Source organism: Periplaneta americana, chromosome 10, assembly GCF_040183065.1.
Source record: "Periplaneta americana isolate PAMFEO1 chromosome 10, P.americana_PAMFEO1_priV1, whole genome shotgun sequence".
Lineage (NCBI taxonomy): Eukaryota > Metazoa > Arthropoda > Insecta > Blattodea > Blattidae > Periplaneta > Periplaneta americana.
This window is the reverse complement of record NC_091126.1, coordinates 161920474-161934545: the sequence shown is the minus strand read 5'-3', so window position 1 is coordinate 161934545 and position 14072 is coordinate 161920474. Positions and strand designations below refer to the sequence as shown.

The 14072-nt window shown below is 35.5% G+C and overlaps 1 protein-coding gene and 1 non-coding gene across 4 annotated transcripts in view; one reads left to right on the top strand and one right to left on the bottom strand.

Moving 5' to 3' along the window:
* Positions 1-14072, top strand: part of lgs (BCL9 domain-containing protein legless) — a 111995-nt gene that overhangs the window by 44700 nt on the left and 53223 nt on the right. The gene's annotated exons all lie outside the window — the stretch shown is intronic.
* On the bottom strand, positions 3358-3429 carry TRNAH-GUG (transfer RNA histidin (anticodon GUG)). The gene has a single exon. It is a non-coding gene; the product is annotated as a tRNA-His (tRNA).

Below are 14072 nucleotides of genomic sequence, written 5' to 3'. Positions count from 1 at the left end.
ATTCACAATTAACAAAAAGCTTGCCAGAGCCCAGGATCGGGAACAGAGAGTTGGCCAAGTTTCAACTTTGGCGTTCACGTTTCCGATCACAGCCCACTAGATTCATTCTATTGCCATCTAAAAGCTATTTTTTCGTCATATATTTTGTAGCAAGAAGACCGTGACATAACCTATGCATTATTTTGTTCTGTGCTGTGCATCATGGAGCGAGTTTTATTTGATGAGATTCTAATATTGAAATCCTCACATTTACGATAAGCGGCACGCCTTGTATAAAGATGAGAAAATTAAGGAGAATACATGGCTTTCAATAACTGCATCTTTGAACACCGATCGGAACCGAATCATATTTTATTACTGTACTGGTTGTATTACACACTACATATTCACGCTTCAATTCAATAACTACTGTTGTGTTTATTTTTGTTCTATTACAAATGTTTCTTCTCTAATTATTTTACGTTATGGTAGACTTAAAATAGGTTGTGATAATAAAGATGCATGGGCATATTTATAGTACCGTACCTAATGAAATGTTTCAGTTGAAATTTCGAAGTTGGTTAACCTGTGTTTATGTAGGCTGCCTTGTACTCATGAGAGAACGCCATTGGTAAATTATACACAAATAACATCATAATGCGTAATATCGACTTTACATATCGTTATTGACATACATATCGATATGCATAGTCATCTACGTTCTCAGTTTATTGTGAATAAAAAATTTTCATATTGACGTCCTCTGCTTCTCATTTTCATTCTGGTTCTCGTTCCCGGTTTATTGTGAACCAGCCTTTAATGTCAGTTTTGCTGGTTCAATTCTGATATGTCAAGTAAGATGGAATAAGGAGGACACAGATGTTCCATTTTGTTGTAAGTCTTGCACTCAGTTTTCGCGAATCATGCGTGAATCAAGGTGTTGGAGGAGCTTTTGGTAAATATCTATAAGCACTGATTCTGTCCTTTCGAGAAAAATACATTGCAAAAACACTCGATTTTTTTCCCAAAAATGAAAACACTAACAAAAAATTAGCGGAAAACATTAAAATTTGCAATAACTTTAAAAAATCTAAAAACCCCCAAATTTCGCAAGTAAATTCAAAACACAAAAAAATTCGCAAAAACAAAACACTTCAAATATAGACAACTTCAAAGTTACATTTCAATTTATAATAACGATCAACTTAACATTCCTAACCTAAAATTGCCTACCTAACTTCCTATGTCAATGACGAAACAGTTCAGTAAATAGCAAACTACGATCACTTACCTAACATTAATGAAGACATGAATACATTTCTCCCACTTTCCTGAAAAAACAATGCAAGTGTTCATGATGATCTGGATATGTTCTCTTGAACGTCAACTTTGCTAAATATCCGACATCTGTAAATACAACCTCCACACAAACCACTACCATGAGACGTAGAACTACACTCTCCTTCCATCACCAGAAATAATGTCAAAGTGACAGAGACAAAATAAAGACAATCGAATATCGAATTAATGTGACATCATCAAACATCGATTTATACACATGCAGCACGTAACAGGATCTTGCATGGACATTGTTAATAAAAACCTAAACTGACTAAACCTAACCTTTGTATATGCAAGATGTGTAACCAGAGCACGAAGGGGACTGCTTGTTTTGATCTGGAATGTACGCGAAAATAAATTCACGTAAGGATCACGCCAGCACTGCATGAGAGGTCAGCGCATGCAGTAGAGCCAAACGGTTCCTTTCAAACACAAAATGGCTGACCACTACTTCCAATCAGCCGATATCCGTAAGGAGGTAAATATAATAAATCTATACTACAATTGTTTTCCTCTCACTTTTTCTGTTTCCACATTAGGGATAATAATCAGAAAGTTTTAAAATATTAATTTTATAAAAAAACCAAATTCAGTACTTATAGATAATTACCGAGCTTTTAATTTACACTGCAGTATTTTGCAATTCGTGTTGAGGATTTTGTTAACTGGTAAGTCGAATATTGATAAAATTTTGATATGGTTTTATGTTTCAATCATACTTACCTTGTTTTAGGAAATATAAAAACTTACGATTTCATTATAATATATGCAATTATAAAAATAACACCTTTATGCCTTATGGCATCTTCAGATTATTTCGATGTGCATCCACAACAAAAACTACAGGATAAAGAACATACTGTATATCATCAGAATATTATATAATTTATGTCAATTTCGACTAAATTTGTAAAACTGGCGTTAACCAATACACAATGAGAAATTTGTAGACAGATAAACATTACGTCGACAGACCAAGATGACAGTAAAACGTGTATAGAAACTATGGCATGGAAATAGTACTCAAAAATTTTATAACTAATTGTTTTCCAATATTACCTAATGTTAACTTGTATATTATATTTTATGACATAATCAACAACCAAGAACAGATTACACTTGGTAACAAAATTTGGCGAAGTTCTTGTTTATGTTAGTTTTTTAGTGTTTATTGCTTCATTTTGTGATGCTGATTGTGGTTACAGCATTGGATAGGACATAGAGATTTTCCAACCTCATGTATATAACTTAATGGAGGACATTTTGAGTATCTGCTAGACTATAGTGCCTTAAGGTGACAAAAACATTATCTGCGAGAGCTGGTGATTAGCTTTCCAGCCTGTAGTGTCAAGAGATGTCAGGAATGCAGGTACCTTAGGTTTCACTCACTCTGTTTATTTCATTTCATAATTCTCTTTAAATGAAGGATGTTTGTGTTCGTACATACCTTTCCCCTTCTCTACCCCTGTGCAACTGCCACTGGGGTGGGTTGGTGAGTTGTGAAAACAAAGTGTACTTTGCTTGAAGGTGTATGTATTTGCAGGAAGGAAACTGAGGACATTACTCAAGTAACGTTTGATCGAAATGCAATATTTTATCCTAAAATAACTAACTTCTATATACGATGAAAGAGTAATGGAACGGAGAAAAATTCTCTCCGGCGCCGGGATTTGAACCCGGGTGTTCAGCTCTACGTGCTGATGCTTTATCCACTAAGCCACACCGGATACAACCCCTGCGTCGGATAGAATCGTCTCAGATTAAGCTCCAACTCTTGGGTTCCCTCTAGTGGCCGCCCTCTGCACTACTTCATAGATGTCTATGAACGTAGGACCGAAGTCCACACATGTACTGAGGTGCACTCGTTATGAGTGACTAGTTGGCCGGGATCCGACAGAATAAGCGCCGTCTTAAATCACAAAGTGATTTACGCATATCATATATATTATTTTAATGTACCGAAGTTCATATGATATTTCCATGCAGATATTCTGCGTCATCATACGATGAAAGAGTAATGGAACGGAGAAAAATTCTCTCCGGCGCCGGGATTTGAACCCGGGTTTTCAGCTCCACGTGCTGATGCTTTATCCACTAAGCCACACTGGATACAACCCCGGCGTCGGATAGAATCGTCTCAGATTAAGCTCCAACTCTTGGGTTCCCTCTAGTGGCCGCCCTCTGCACTACGTCATAGATGTCTATGAACGTAGGACCGAAGTCCACACATGTGCTGAGGTGCACTCGTTATGAGTGACTAGTTGGCCGGGATCCGACGGAATAAGCGCCGTAGTACATCTATGACGTAGTGCAGAGGGCGGCCACTAGAGGGAACCCAAGAGTTGGAGCGTAATCTGAGACGATTCTATCCGACGCTGGGGTTGTATCCGGTGTGGCTTAGTGGATAAAGCATCAGCATGTAGAGCTGAAAACCCGGGTTCAAATCACGGCGCCGGAGAGAATTTTTCTCCGTTCCATTACTCTTTCATCGTATGATGACGCAGAATATCTGCATGGAAATATCATATGTACTTCGGTACATTAAAATAATATATATAACTTCTATATAGCTTCATTAAGTGTTAGTCAAAGAAGCTTGATTTGCAGGGGAATTTATACGTGATTTATTCCATATTTAATTCTGGCCTATTATAGGAAAGTCTTGCTCTGGTAGTGCTCTATAGTTAATGAAATATTGGTTATTTATAAAATCACATGAATGTTACTTCTATCATCAAAAGAGCATACATGCATCTCTTTTGTGAAGTACAGTAGTGGCAAAACAAAAAAACCGGACCGACCCTTGTAGCTGATTTCAGAGCCTTGTTCACTCCAGAGCATGATAGACTGGTAACTAAGACTTTCGTGGTTCGAATCCTGCCTGGGAAGGAAACTTTTTTTCTGTTCCTTATTCAAATTTATTCCCAATACGTTTCGATTGCTGGTAAAATTCATGTTCTGGGAATAACTTAATTAAGTAGTAAAATATCGCTGCAATCGAAAAGTATTGGGAATAAATTTGAATAAGGAACAAAAAAAAGTTTCCTTCCCAGGCAGGATTCGAACCACGGAAGTCTTAGTTACCAGTCTATCGTGCTCTGGAGTGAACAAGGCTCTGAAATCAGCTACAAGGGTCGGTCCGGTTTTTTTTTTTTGCCACTACTGTACATTAAAATGATGAGCTTTTCAATTCCTCATAATTAATATTAAATATAAAATTAATTTCTTATTTCGAACTTTTTTTTTTTCTCGTTTAAGATACTCAAAGCTACTGTTGCTGCTGCATGTTGGTGTAGTAAGGGAGTGTAGTAGATATGAAGTTTTATGAAACATTCGCTCTTATTTCTTATAGTTTTGTTAAAATATTTTTGGCTGTAGAGAAATGCTTGAAAGTTTTTTTACGAGTTTTACAGTAAATTTGTTGTTTGTTGCTTTTATCATTTGACTCTGCACTTTTCTTACAATGTGACAGATATATATTGTTTGCAGGTTCAAGGTAAAATATTCTTTCTTTCCTTAAAAATATAATTTAATTATATGTTAATGTTGTAAGATTTTCGATCTGAAGAAACGCGTTTTTCCATTAACAAATTTTTAGTTGGAAAATTTCAACAGTCAAAAAGTGAAATTTTCTCGTAGTGACAAGAAAGAAATGGGAACAAGTTGAGAATTCAGACAGTACAGCAGTGCCAGGTACACTACGCCAGGCCATACCAAGCCATTTCATACAAAATAGAATAGAAATGTTGCTAGTAAAATGCATGACTATATCTTTAAGAATTTACTGCACTAGTTAAATGCAAGATTTATGGAGTATAACAGGGAATTTGTAATGCACAAAAAGAAAATGCACGTTTTCGAAGATATAAAATGTTATTACAGTAAAATGAAGGAGAAATAATTTGTTGTCCAGGGAATATCGTTGAAATCCACTAATTTGAGAAACGAAAATATTGGTAACTTGCTAGGAGGTGGCATTGCAGGGTTAAATGAGTTATCTCCTCACACTACATATGGGAGAGAAAACGTACTTAAATCATTTAAATTACTAACCTTGTCACATACTTCGGCCTCATGTCACTTAGCTATCCCCTCACTTATATTATATTAATATTATATGAAAGGGATAATGGACGTGACATTCACTTGTGTCATTTTTGCGCAAAACATTGTTACTAATATATTCCATCACCAAACCCTACCTACTTGTCTCATCTAACCTATCTAACCTTAACACTAACAGTGGGTCTAATTGATAATAATATATCTCATCAAACCCTACCTAACCTTGTAACAAACAGTGGTGCTATCTCTCAGTAATATTAAGAATGATGGAGGAGAAAGAAAAGAAAAAAGCGAATTTCTGCTGGCAATGGCGCCACAGGTAAATGTCATGTCCATATTATGTTGGTGACATCATATACCTAGTTGCAACTGGTTTTCATTGTAATGGCACTGTTGAAAGCTGTTTTACCTAGTTCTCCATTTTAACGTAGAAATGTATGGTATTTTTTTGTCTGTATGTCGGAAGCTGCCCTCTGCAGAGATAGTTGGTCTATGTCATCAATTTCTGGAATTAGGTAATAATTACTCCATGACGAAATGTAGACACAGTGAAACCTTGAATTACGAGTAACTTGGTTTGCGAGTGTTTTGCAAATTGAGCAATCAATAAAGAAAGATTTTTGTTTGATAAACGAGTGATGTCTTGCAATACAAGCAGAACGATTTGTACGTAACTTGTTTTGCTTGCGAGCAACAGGAATGGAGGGGGTCTGGTCTGAGGAGAAAGAGAAAAGAGCAGACGAATTCCTTACTTTAAATGAGATTAAAGAGGTGTGTAAAAAGTGGGAAGCAGTACAAAATTTTGTTCAAAATCACCACCTTGAAAAGGTTGTAGTAGAGTGTGCGGTAAATGTGATTATCGACAACAGTGTCACATTTCTGCAAAACCCTCAAAATGAGGCAAAAGCAGGTATCATTAGATAGGTTCTTAGTCAAAGCAAAAGATTCCAGTCAGAAGTGATTCCGCTAGTGATAGTGAAAATATTTTCTTTGAATGTTCAAGAAGTTTACTAAGCAGTAAAATAGGTGAAATACACTCAAAAACAAAATACTGTACAGCAAAGTAATTTGTCTTGGACTGTTACATTGAATTTTACCGAAATTACATTGTATTTTATATGAATAAAACATCGTGAAACAAATTAACCTGAGTCTGCATTGTTTTTTATGGCGAAAGTCACTTTGATATGCGAGTTTTTTTGGATTAAGAGCACGTTTTCGAAACAAATTACGCTCGTAATCCAAGGTCTTACTGTATAGTTGAACTTAATATAATGCTGTTAGTTGTGTCATTCTCCCAACTTGGTGTGTCTGTAGAGTAGGAATGAAAACCTGACAGTGATGTAGGGTTTGTTTTACAACATCAAATATAAGTTATGAAGAAAGATGTTTATGGGTGAACTAAAAAAAAAAAAATTGTCATATATGTATTATCACAATTAACGTGATGATGGAACCTTTGTACAGATCCAAATGCTGGGAAATTTTAAGTTGAAGCACATAGTGAAATACCCAAAAGTCTACTTTTGAATAGTTACAGTGAAAGCTTAAATCTCATCTTTATTATTTTATGTCTTTGAACAAAACCATGTAGCATCCTTTAATGCAATTGCATTAGTATAATGGAATCAAAAATTCTTAAATACATTGCGTTTCTCATAGAACTTTAATAGAAAGCATAATAAATGTAAAATTTAATGAATACGAAGTCGAAAGTTTGAGTGGGGCACAATAATTGTTTGCATATTTCGACATTGATATTAAGAGCTGGCATTCCCTTAGGTAACATTATAGGGATATTGGGCTTACAAAATGAAATGCCTTTACAGTGATTGGATGCTCGAAATTGTGTGAATGTTGGCCATCCAGTAGAAGTGTACTGGTACGTGATCTGACAAAACATGCTTGGACCCCTTATGTGCAAAGACATCGAAGATTTATCTGTACAGACTTAACTTGGGGGTCATTGTCCATACAATTTCAGACTCAACTGCTAGACATATAGTTCACAAAGAAGTCACAAGAGGCCTTTGAAATAATTCCCCATGGAGAAATGAGACCACTCGATAAATATAGGGTATTTCAAAAGTCAGTTCAAACATTAAACCACTATAAATATTACAATATTTGAGATAGGGAAAAAACAAAAACATCACAGTGTTGGGCAAACAACGGGTTTACAAGACATTGGGAAGATGTCTGTCGTTCTCTTGTTCATCATACAGCATTCTGTCTGTGATACCATGCACAGCATTTTGCAGATAATGTCTTGGAATATTGGCAATTTCTTGCGAGATGGCATCTTTCAGTTGAAGTAGAGTTGTTGGGCATGTCAGGAAAACTCGTAATTTAAGGTAACCCCACAACTAAAAGTCGGCCGGATTGAAATCTGGAGATCGCGGAGGCCACATTGTTGGAAAGTGCCTACTGATGACACTATCACCAAACATCTGCGTAATTAATTGTTTTTCAGGGATAAAGATGTGGGGTGGAGCGCCATCTTGCATGAATATTATGTTTTCCATATCGTGATTCCTCAGTCTAGGGATGAAGTTCTGTAACATGCTGTAGTAGCGCTCCCCGTTTACTGTAACAGCCTGCCTTATTCCATTATTGTCCACACCTGTGGAGTAATGGTTAGCGCGTCTAGCCAGGAAATCAGGTGGCCTGGGTTCGATTCCTGGTCAGGACAAGTTACCTGGTTGAGGATTTTTCCGGGGTTTTCCCTCAACCCTATATGAGCAAATGCTGGGTAACTTCCTGTGCTGGACCCCGGACTCATTTCACTGACATCACTTTCATCTCATTCAGACGCTAAATAACCAAAGTCGTTGACAAAGCGTCGTAAAATAACCTACTAAAAAAATTAATAGTAAAGTTAACATGCGTGATTGAGGTTCGTTTTCCGACCAGAGTCATCATTAGGTACTTTCCAATATTATGGCCTGCGCGATCTCCAGATTTCAATCCGGTCGACTTTGGTTGTGGGGTTACCTTAAAGAACGAGTTTTCCTGACACATCCAACAACCCTACTGCAACTGAAAGATACCATCTCCCAAGAAATTGCCAATAATCCAAGACATCTGCAAACTGCTGTGCATGGTGTTGCAGACAGAATGCTGTGCATTGAACAAGAGAACAGCAGAGATCTTTCCAATGTTTTATAAACCCCATTGTTTGCCCAACACTGTGATGTTTTTGTTTTTTCCCTATCTCAAATATTATAATATTTATAGTGGTTTAATATTTGAACTGACTTTTGAAATACCCTATAATACTTCCTTCATTGTTCTACATTCATTTCTTTCTGTCAAATCTGTACTTTTATAGCTTGGCGCCATTTCACTACACAGAACTGCTTAAAATGAAACATTGACGAAATCTCTACCTCATACTCATAGTATCATTTGTTCCTATGATTAATTTTTCTCCCACTTAATTTTGAGAACAATACAGTCGGAATAATTCAAGCAGTTCCAGAAGTCTGGAGACTTATCTCAAGGCCAAACGTCTTAATAATTTTCGCCCATAGACGAGGACATTTGCTTGTGGATTTAGATTTGTACAGACTTACCTCCAGGTAAGACTCCTGCGTGTATGGGGCCCTTTAGATTCTACATGGCATGGACAGGGGATCTACAAAACGAAGCACCTGAGTGGTGACTGGATGCTATGTGCTGTATTTAGTTCATTGATTAAAGTTCTCGTTAACACTTTGTTAAAAATATAAAATTTACTTCGTCATACGTTAAAGGTGTTAAAATTGTTAAAAAAGGTATTTACCTTCGACAGACGGCCCGTTTCGACGCTATGTGTCGTCGTCTTCAGTGTCTCTTGAACCACTGGTGATCTTGACTCTGCGATGTGCAGTTGTCGATGGTAGGGGTGGGGGTGTGTTGTTCCTATGGTGGGGGTTGGCTGTTTGTATGTTATGTTGTATTATGACGTCAAATAATATGTGCGTATCGAACAGCACGCAAGAATAAATACATAACATTAACATATCACAATACCAATAACCACAAAATTGCAACTTCATTCAGAAAACTAAAGTACAAAATTGCATACAAAACAAATAATACAACACAGAAATACTTAAATAACCACACTAAACATTCAAATAAATATAATTCAACTGGAGTTTACAAATTAAAATGCAATAGTTGCCCACATTTTTACATAGGACAGACAGGAAGAACCTTTCATACAAGATATAATGAACATATTAAAGCTATAACCAAACCTTACATCACATCAAAGTATGCAGATCACATTATCAACAATAATCATGACTACAATAATATAGAAACAGATATGGAAATTTTACACATCACACCAAAAAGTTCACAGTTAAACATCCTAGAACAGTACGAAATATATAAGAATACAATAGCACACCCACAATATATACTTAACACACAACTACAGTTCGATACGCACATATTATTTGACGTCATAATACAACATAACATACAAACAGCCAACCTCCACCATAGGAACAACACACTCCCACCCCTACCATCGACAACTGCACATCACAGAGTCAAGATCACCAGTGGTTCAAGAGACACTGAAGACGACGACACATAGCGTCGAAACGGGCCGTCTGTCGAAGGTAAATACCTTTTTTAACAATTTTAACACTTTTAACGTGTGACAAAGTAAATTTTATGTATTTAGTTTATGTAACCATGTTAAATACTCGCACTTTCCTCTTTAAAAATAGTGAAATTGAATCTTTTGCCGTTCTGAATATGTTCTTTAATGTAAGGTTAAATGGAACAGAGTTTAGAATAGAACTTGTTTAAGTTTAAGGTGGGTTTGTTTGCAGTGTTTCAAATTTTATTTTTTAATTTAAAATTATTTTAGATTCGGTTTCATGCTTTAATTAAAAAAAAACTAGTTTTTAATATTTACGATTAATGTTTTAGTACATGACTATATCCCATAGAAATCACCTTAGGCGTGTATAAATATTTGGTACCATCTGAATCTACTGTAATCTTTATTTAATAGTCTTCATTCCTGGAAATTTATATAAACAATGTTTGGTCACTCGTTGCACCAGACATAAAATAATCTTAGCTGTATAATTCTGTGAGGTGAAGTGCTTACTCCTCTTCCTCCTATTTAGTGACGTAGCAGACTGCTATTACTTGAGACACTTGGCTTTACTGAAATGTATTTTCATTGCTCTTCAGGAATATAATCAACTTCAAACAGGTAAGCGTATTAAGGAAAAATGCTGTTTTCTGTCTCAGAACTATTATTTTTGGACAGTGGAAAAAAAAAAATTGGAAAGTGGTTTGTTATTATCTTTCCTCGTTATTTTAAGCTGTGAAATACATTATTATGGGAAAGATTTCCATTGGAAGAGACTTTTAAACTCTTAACTGGACTTACAACAATAAATTTATCTTAGCGAAATTCTAAGTCAAATTATTCAGTTGAGTTTGAACTCATAATGGCAGTGGAGTTTTTCCATGTGACTTTTGCCAAGAATGGTGTACACCAGAAGTCTCCAAAAGCGTACTCGCGAGTAAGCCCCTGAATGGAACCGAAGCCAGTACGTAATGAGTGCGCTCCGTCTCACCCATCCCCACCTGCACTGTACTCAATGTTTATGCGCAAACGAAGAGCAGTGTCAGACTGCCATTATCATTGTGCCGGTCGGAGTGTTCCACCATTTCACAATGTCTTCTAATCATGGACGTAGTACATTCAAGGATGAATAGGAAGAGAAATATTTTTGTGTTATTGGGGAAAATGTGAAATGCTTAATTTGTTCGAAAAATTTTAAGGGTGTGTCAAAATTCAACATGCGACAACAATACTCGACTCTTCACAAAGAATATCATACAAATACAGGCATGTTGGACATGTGAAAATAATTTATTTTGGGGCTGTCTGTATAACTGTTGGTTATACATAATAATCAGTATATTACAATACGTTTACACTCAGTTCCGCATGGCAAACATACAGTTTTTCGTTTAATTTTAGGTGAAGTGCGTAGGCCTACAAATATTTTGATAAATATAAAATAAGAAAATACAAACACAAATCAAACATGTGTCCTCAGTCTTAAACAAAAAAAGCTTTTTGCTAGCTATGTTCTAGCTTGGAATATTGGAAAATCAATGAAGCCCTTTACAGAAGCATCATTTGTAAAATCGTACATACAGGACATTACTAAAATACTGTGTCCAGAACAAAGTCAAAGTTTAAGAAAATTAAATTGTTTCCAATTACAGTTCAGAGAAGGAATTTCAAGATTGTAAATGTAATTTAATCCGAAGTCGAAACCACAATTAACCAGTTTGTAGCTTACTCACTTGCATTGCACGAAAGCACAGATAGAAATGACAAAGCTCACCTGGCCATTTTCATCCGAGGAGTTAATGAACATTTTACTTTGTCTGAATGTCTTCTAGATGTAATTGCAAAATAGAACTGGAGAAGATCTTTTCCAGGCACTGAAAGGCACCATAGAACAGAAGAGATTGAATTTGCAATGTGTCAATAGCAACAGACGGGGCTCCAGCTTCGTATATGTCAAAATAATATACAAACGTATGATATTTCTTATTATTTTGATGTTATTATTTGTAAACATAAGCAGACCGTTGCCGCCATCCCACACTGATCGCTCCTATCTGTTGAGGTACGAGTCTCTTCCACTTCTGTAGCCTTACGGCACACTGTGTTCGGCGGGCAGCATCGAGAGCACGAAAGACGACACGCTTTTTGGAGACCTCTGGTGTGCACCAAAAGTTTGCTCTTTGGAAAATATTGTCTGTGTTTCATAGTCAATTCTCTCTGCATGCAGATATGCCATATGTTCTAATGACGAACTTAATTCTCTATTTTATATGTTCGTAAAAAGTCTTTGTCTATTGCAAAGATAATAATTAAATATAAAAAATACTTTTCTTGAAAATTCTGCAGATTACGATTGTTTTTCCCTTGTTATTTAAGTTCCAACTTCGTAGCATCTTCAGTGATGCATTGTGGTGTTTGTAACTGCGGTTGTAATATGTGACTAAGTGATGAGACCAGTTTTATTTACTAATTTCAGTTTTTGTTGCACATATTCTTGGCTTCCGATTGTAAAATATGATATGCCATCTTATCTTGTCTGAAACATATCTGAAACATCAAAATTAAATTACTTCCTTTATAATAGGAATTGTATGGTAAGTCAATGACAGTGTTTACATTGGGCACTAAAAGGATTTCTGTCAGAGGGAATTGTGTTGTAATGACTGATTTACTGAATGGTAGTTAAAATCCAGGTTGTTGTATACTTTAAATAAATTTTGTTTGAAATTGTAATTAGAAACATATTACTCATATTTTACAATGAAAATAATGATCACAGTTCACAGCAATATTATGTATCATAGTGCATTAAATTTTATTCATTCTGGAGCCTAAAGGTAGCAGCTAATAGAATTGGGAAACACGCCATTTTTTTTAAGATTGTTGAAAATTGTAATGCTTTATTTCCTAAGAGAGACCACTTTAACATCTTAATGCCATTTTGTCACTTTGCATTTTGTCACTATGTGAATTTCGAGAAAATGTCTATAAATTTTGTAAGAATTCATTCTGATTCAGTATTACACTCTTGAACTTAAAGTTCGCTATATAAGGAGAATTTTATCTTTAGATTTAAATATTTGTCTGAATGTGAATGAGTTGAATTCGTTCTGAAATTATGTATTCGCGAGTGCAGTGACGTAAGTTATAATTTTGCATTAATGTCTAACAGTTCAAACAATACTTGCTTATTTAAGTGAATTATTAATTCACTATTTGAAGTTGGTGTTCAGATGAGTGTAATTAAAATGTGTTCATAGCAACAATTTATATATGTATTTTTTAAACTAATTTGGACATTTTATTTAATTTATCCACGTCATACTGTGTAATCATAAATACATAGCAAACCATCGTTTTTAGGGCAAAATGCATCACAGAATTGTGAGATTTAACCTTGACATCTAATATATGCTCCCACATTCTGCTTAAAACTTCTCAAAGTTGTTATGCAGGCCTCCCAATATGATTGGCATGTACAAATACAATGTGCCTATCATATTTGTCCAAGTCACTTTGATTGGAGAGAAATAGATGAGAAAATAATGAAATATGTAATAGCTGGTTTAAGAATTCAGGAATATTGACATTCATGAAGAGAAATGGGGAACAATGAATATAATTACACAACCATATGTATCATCTTAAGAAGACAAAAAAAAAATAAGAAGACCAGCTGCCATATGCTAAATTCCCTTCGGAAAACTTTGGTTGATTTTGTGATGGCTTAGGTGTACATGTGAGCGAATTTCTTATACAAGATTCTTCTTTGTTTTTTTTTCCTGTCTGTCTATAGATAAAGTGTTATCAATAATCTATAACAAAGGTAAATTCAAGTGGTAAATTAGATACAAAATATACATACCTTCCCTAGTTGTGTGAGCCAGGCTATCCCCGAAGGTGACTTACTTACTTACTTACTTACTTACTTGCTTTTAAGGAACCCGGAGGTTCATTGCCGCCCTTACATAAGCCCGCCATTGGTCCCTATCCCCAGCAAGATTAATCCAGTCTCTATCATCATATCCCACCTCCCTCAAATCCATTTTAATATTATCTTCCCATCTACATTCGGCCTCCCCAA